Source organism: Curcuma longa, chromosome 1 (assembly GCF_044706935.1).
Source record: "Curcuma longa cultivar G26 ecotype Majalengka, Jawa Barat chromosome 1, ITB_CL_G26_1.1, whole genome shotgun sequence".
In the NCBI taxonomy this organism is placed as follows: Eukaryota; Viridiplantae; Streptophyta; class Magnoliopsida; order Zingiberales; family Zingiberaceae; genus Curcuma; species Curcuma longa.
In genome coordinates, this window is record NC_133861.1 from 22,838,353 (window position 1) to 22,844,807 (window position 6,455).

Sequence of the window (6,455 nt, forward strand, 5' to 3'; positions counted from 1 at the left end):
ACGTCGTTGCCGGAGATACTAGTAGAAATTGTTTGATTTGAGCTTATGCATATTCTCAATTTCCTTTATTGTTGTTTTGATCATTGTTGGTTTACAAAATGTATAGAGATTCATTTTATCAACAACCACCTTCTTAACAATTTGAACAGTAAAATTTTCATTTACAGCAACCTTACCAGCATTGTCAGCAAAAGGCAAGGTCCTCAACAAGTTGATCAACAATTTCAGCCCCAATTTCAGAATTTTCAACATCCTTATCAACCACAACAACAATTTCAACAAAACTACAACAATTTGTAGCAACAAATTCAGAATTCACAGTCTCAATTCCATGGATTCCAACCACAATTACATTACCCGTTTCATAATTTTCAGTAGCCCCAAAATTTGAATTTTCAAAGCGATAATTTTCAGCAACCTACATCAAGTTTTCAAGGAAATTTTCTGCGTCAAAATCAATCAATTCAAACCCCAAATCAGTTCCAACATCAACAACTTCAAAATGGACAGATTTCACAGAATTTTCAGTAGCCCATCTCTTTTCAAGATCAACACAACTCAAATTCAAACCAAGAAGACTATAGAGAGTTCTAGTAGAATTATTCAACAACAACAAGAGCTTGAGGAGATAATACAACAAATTATACAACAACAACAAATCTTGCTACACAAATAAAGTCAAAAAAATGATTTCGATCTACAAAACATTGAAAGACAAATTGAACAACTTGCAAATAGCATGAATTAAATGCAAGCTCAAGGATCAAGTCAATTACCTTCTCAAGAAAATTCCAAATCTTAAAAAAAAAATTTAGTGAAATAATTTTGGAAGAGTGGGGGAGTGCCCTTTTAATTTTAGTCTACTTCAAGTCCAAGCACTCAAAATTCAGATTTTCATAAAAAAATTTCAGCAGATCAATTTTCAATCCAAATTAGCCCTGAAATGGACTTTACAATAGTTAATTGTGGACTAAGTTCAAGTCCAATTTTCTCATTAATTGATCCTACAAATTTGGTTGAAAAACAAAAGAAAAACAACAATTTTGGGGACCTTATAGGAGTCACAGTGATAAAGGTTGATTTCAGTTTGGATGATGTAGAGGATACATTAGCTATTGAGGAAGCTGTTATAGAGCCTATTTCTGATTCACTTACAGATGGAGATAACCACGTGAGTGTAGGAGAGTGTACTGAGCCCCAGGAACCACCACTATTAATTGATTATTAGAGAATTCAGAGGCCAGGTATGTGCAGACCCGACCACGGTTCAGAACCGCCGGTTCGACGGTTCGGAACCGCCGGTTCGACGGTTCATGACAGGTCGACCCTTAACCTTAACCGCCCAAGACGGTTACGGTTCACGGTTCGGAACCGCCGGTTCACGGTTCGGTTCACGGTTCGCGACGGTTCGCGACGGTTCGAGATTATTATATTAAAAAATTTAAAATTTAAAATTTATATAAAAAAGTATTAAAAAAAAAGAGAAAAGTCGATGTAGTTTAGTGGTGTATATTCCATGATCGGTGAGAATTACGTTCGTTCCCATTATTTATCATGAATTAGAATTTAGGATGAGAGCCACTGAATTTATTTACTGAAAATAACCTTGTGAGATTTAGTGTGATACATTTATCTTAATTAATCATGAAAGATGAAACTTGCTATGTGGTTAACCAAGTTCAAGAGTCTAGTTCTTGGGCTTAAACTTTTGAGACTCTACAACTTTAAGTAAATCTCTTTTAATTGTTTCTAATTATGATTGAGAATGATCTAGAGGGGGTACAATGGTAGTTGAGTTTCTTAGTTTTATTTTGTTGACTTGAACGAGACGCACAAGGGTAAGTGTAGGGAAATTTGATGAGTTAGGGTTTGTATGCACTTTATCGATTCATTTTTGGGTTCTTACATGAAAATAAATTGCTTAATGAATCGATTTGATTATATTTGCGTTATGTTGCATAATTGAGGTTTGATTATAATTTTTGTGATTTAATGGCTAATTTTACATTAATTGAGTTTAACCGATTGTAGGGCTCAAATTGGACCAAGATTAAGCTCAACCGTGATCGAATCAAGCCAAGTTTACTCAACTTGATCGAGTCCACATTGAAGACAAGACCCAACTCAAGCCCAATTTAGATCCACCATTCTCCACAACCCCTAATTCTCCTTAAACCCCGAAACCAAGCTTTCCCATTAGATCAAAAATTAACAACTCAGATTGATTGATCAACGGCTGGGATAAAAGAGAAACCCGATTGCGATGAACAATGGTTGTGCCACTGTTCATTGTGTTCCTCAGCGCGGAAGCTCTGCTCGGACGCGTAACTCCAGGGTAAGCCCCATCCACTCAATTCGATTCCTTCATGCTGTGGGATCCTTGAGGAAGCTAGAACCACTCCGTTGGACGGCAATCGGCGGCTGGCAGCAAGCGACGGCGAGGGTTTCTTTAGCGTTGCTTCTCTCCTCTATTTCGTTGCATTCCGGTGAGTAGCGGCATAATCAGTAGCCATGAACAGAAGAGGGGTTCTCTGAAGATCGCGGAGCACGTTCAAGGCGTCAGCAACCTCATCAGCACGAGAAGAGGAGCAACATTCCAGTTTTGCAGCTTAATTTCCACTCAAACGCAGGGCTCTGTTCAAAGAGGAGGGTTTCTTCAATTTTTTAGAGCTGTGGGTGCGAGCAGACGAGACCAGCGACTGTGTTCCAGCTTCTAAAGGGATTTTCGACGCCAACATTGTGAATTCAACAGCTTGTTTGACACCAAGCTGAGAAAAGATGAAGAAGAGAAGGTTGTGGATGAGATTTCCTTCATTACTGCACATTACTGCTTTCGGTTCTGTTGTTTGCCATTCTAAAATTCTGTTTGATTGGATTTGTTTCAACAATTCATGAATTCTGGTTACTTAGTTAATGCTTTAGCTATTGTTAGTTGTCTTGATTTATTAGAACTCTTTAGCTTCAATTTATCAAACCTTCTTGAATTTGATTTCTGTTCTCCTGAAACTCTGAAAATGGGCACTGTTCAGTATCAAGAGGAATTCATGTTTCGGGTTTAAATTTGTCAGCTCAAGCATTTGTTGCTTCTGTTAGTGATTGCATTTGATAAGTCATCTTTGTTTTGCTAGCTAGATTGGTTTCTTTAGAATCAAATTTCTTATCTTAGTTAGCTGTTACGGTGTTGTTTTTGTTTTTAAAGCAATTGCTCTTGCATTGCATTTTTAGATTAGGAAATAACTAGGTTTCCATTGCATTTTATTCATTCATTGCATTTTCATATTACATTTCAATAGTAAACACCCATTTACAAAGAAAACCCAAAAAGAATGACACGCAAGCTCAATTTAAGCAATTTTCTATTACTTCTCGAAAAAATACGACTCGAGGCCCCTATACTTCATTTGTTTTATATTTATTGTGGGTTTTTGATAATTAAATCAATTTGAAACCCTAATCATGACATATCAATTCTAGGGTTGTCAGTCGGCTGCGGCAGGGTGGCGGTGTCTAGATCGGTGCCTAAGTCTGGTCAGCGTTCGGTGGCTGCTCTGCTTTAGGGAGAACGGGATCGCGAAGAAGAGCGACTACGATTTTCGTCCATCTTGTCTCCCATGCGGTCCGGCACCATTTAAACTGCGCCCCTTCGACCTTCTCGCCGGCAGAAGCGGGGTTGCGACTCTGCCTTCGTAGTTCCGGCGAACGTGGGCGCTGCGCGACCGCGTCACGTGCGCGTGGGCTGCGGACGAGAATCGACAGAGGGAGCCCCGTCGGGAGAAGGCGATGAACCGAAGAAAAATCATGTGATTCACATTATAACGAGGAGTCACAGTAACTTTTAAACCAGTGTTTGGGCTAATCTGGTCACGCGACATGGCTGAACCAGCTTATAACTGATGTGTGGCTCAGATTTGCGGTCTAAAATGAGCAGACCAACTTAATTTATAATGAATCCCCTAACTAAAGTAGTATAGAATGACTTGAGTCGTCTCCCAACGATTGTAGACGGTGTACGGTAATCCTAGTGGTTAGTCGACAATTGAGGATTTGGATTTTCTATTGGACTCCTTGGTGGATGGGGGGGGGGGGGGGGTTGTATTAAATTATAAATCTAAATGATAAAAAGAATACTAAGCATTGTAAACAAAAATTACTAAGAATAAATTGCATCAACAAAGTAAAGAAATGCATCAACAAGCAAACAAGAGAAAGCTAGTGATAATCAACATTCAAAATTGTAACGGAAAATTAAACAAACACTTTACATGCATAAATTAAACTATGTAATAATCCTACCAACGAATACATGTAAAATCACGCAGCAACCATCGCAAACAAATGCAAGTCTCTGTCCGCACTCTGCTTTCCTCAACGGTCACTCTCCCAGAGCTCAGTGAACTGAGGGGCCAGACAAGACATACTGCACAAACTCCAACAACTGACCACTAAACATAAGTGGAGAGCGTCAGTGTAGCAGGAGGGCAATGTAGCCAGTCCTGGTTGCACCCAATTATAGTGCAACCTCTTACCCATGTGCCACCACAACATGGTGTCAGGTAAGAGCCAACAACAACACCTACAACTAATTTATGGATATATGATGATCATTCCAACATGTAATAACTACATTAATTAGCATGCTCAACAGGAATTAACCAAGGTCAACATATGTCAAGGATACAATAGTAATACTGGTCTAACGGTGGATAAATCGATCAGGACTAAACAACATGTGGCAAACAGCAACTAACACTAGTATCAACAGAGTAATTGACATAGTTAGTAAAGGTATCGACATGATAGGACCAGAGCATCACAAGGTCAATAGGTAAGTATCAAACAATGATTATGAATAGGTATCAGCTAGATAAATAACACGAGTAGCAAAAGTATCAACAAGATAGTAACGACAATAATAAATCTGCACTACGAAAATTAAGACCTGTGTTGACCAAGCACAGGAGTACCCACCTGATTGATGAATCGTCACAATAAAGTCTTAATAAAATCCTCCGTGTATAGTAGGATCAATAGATCAAGGTCCTGCAATTAAAATAACATCTTCTAAATATTATATTTAATTTTCAACAATATTAACCCTAACCGATTCCCAAAGTTAATTTAACCCAATTAAACTTCCAATTAACTTAATTTCACATTACTCAGTTATTTTAATGTAAGTTAACCCCATTCCAAATTAATTTAATCCTCCCTTAATCAACCAGATCCAACAGTAACTAATTAATTCGAAACCAAACAAAATAGAATAAACCTATCCTACCAAAACAACATGTAAGAACAGGGTCTGGTCTCAATCAATCCTTGTTCCATCAATTTCCAAATAAAAACACTAAACCAAGCCATAACACTCGGCTCAACCACAGGGAAACTCAATGGGATAGAATCTTACCAAAATCCAAGGAATCCCTAACCAACCGATCAACCGAACTAGAAAATTAACAACTTCTCCAGCCGCTCATCATCCCCCAATCCTAATAAATCCTAATACTACCGAAAATTTAGGTCCATCAATTGTTACTCAACAACAATTCTATCCGAAATCAGAAGCTTACCTCAGAAAAGCTATGCGTCAGCGGCGATTAGGGTTTCGGCGTTTTAGCGGCATTGGCTTCTTCTCCATGCGGTGGCGCCCGAAAGGAGGGACTGCGGCTGGGCAGGGGGTTGCTGGTCTTCACGCGGCATGATGACATCTCCACGGGGCTTGCGGCGGCGTCAGCAAAGGAGGAATCGCAAGGTCAGCGATAGAGGAAGGAGAAGGGGTGGCTTGAGGAAAGGCTTCTTGACTACGGCGGAGGTCTCGAACGACGACGGGCATCTTCTCCGTGCTGCAGCCGACGAAGGCGGTGCTGGTTCGGGCGGCATTAGGCGTTGGGATCCGGCGGTAGGGTAGCAGCGGCGTCGGCAAGGGACGGCGACAGGGGAAGGACGAAGAAGAAGAGGAGCAAGGTGGAGGCGCGGCGTCGGGCAGAGAAGGGTGTTGCGCGGAGGGAATAAAAACAGCAAAGGAATCGCGAGTTTTAGTTTTAAAGAGGAATGAATAGTAACCTAAACCGGTTAAATCCAAATCGGTGCCATTAAACCAAGTTTACTGGACTAAACCTAATTAAAAACCTAGGATTTATTAAGACGATTGAATCAGTTACTGTAGTGAACCAGGTTCAACTTCGGTTCGCTTGGTTCACTAACCAAATTACCTCCGATTTGATTCAAATCAGTTTCGTTTGATTCGTCTTTGAGAGACGAATCTTCCCATCCCTTTTATTTTGTCAGAACCTCTTTCATCCCGAATTAAACCAAGTTGGTTCAACTTGGTTCAACTCGCATCGTTTGGTTCACTAACCAACAATTTCAGATTTGACCTAATCTGGTTTCGTTATTTTCATATTTGCAAGACGAGTCCCATGCTCCAAAACTATGAAATTTTTGGTATCTTACAA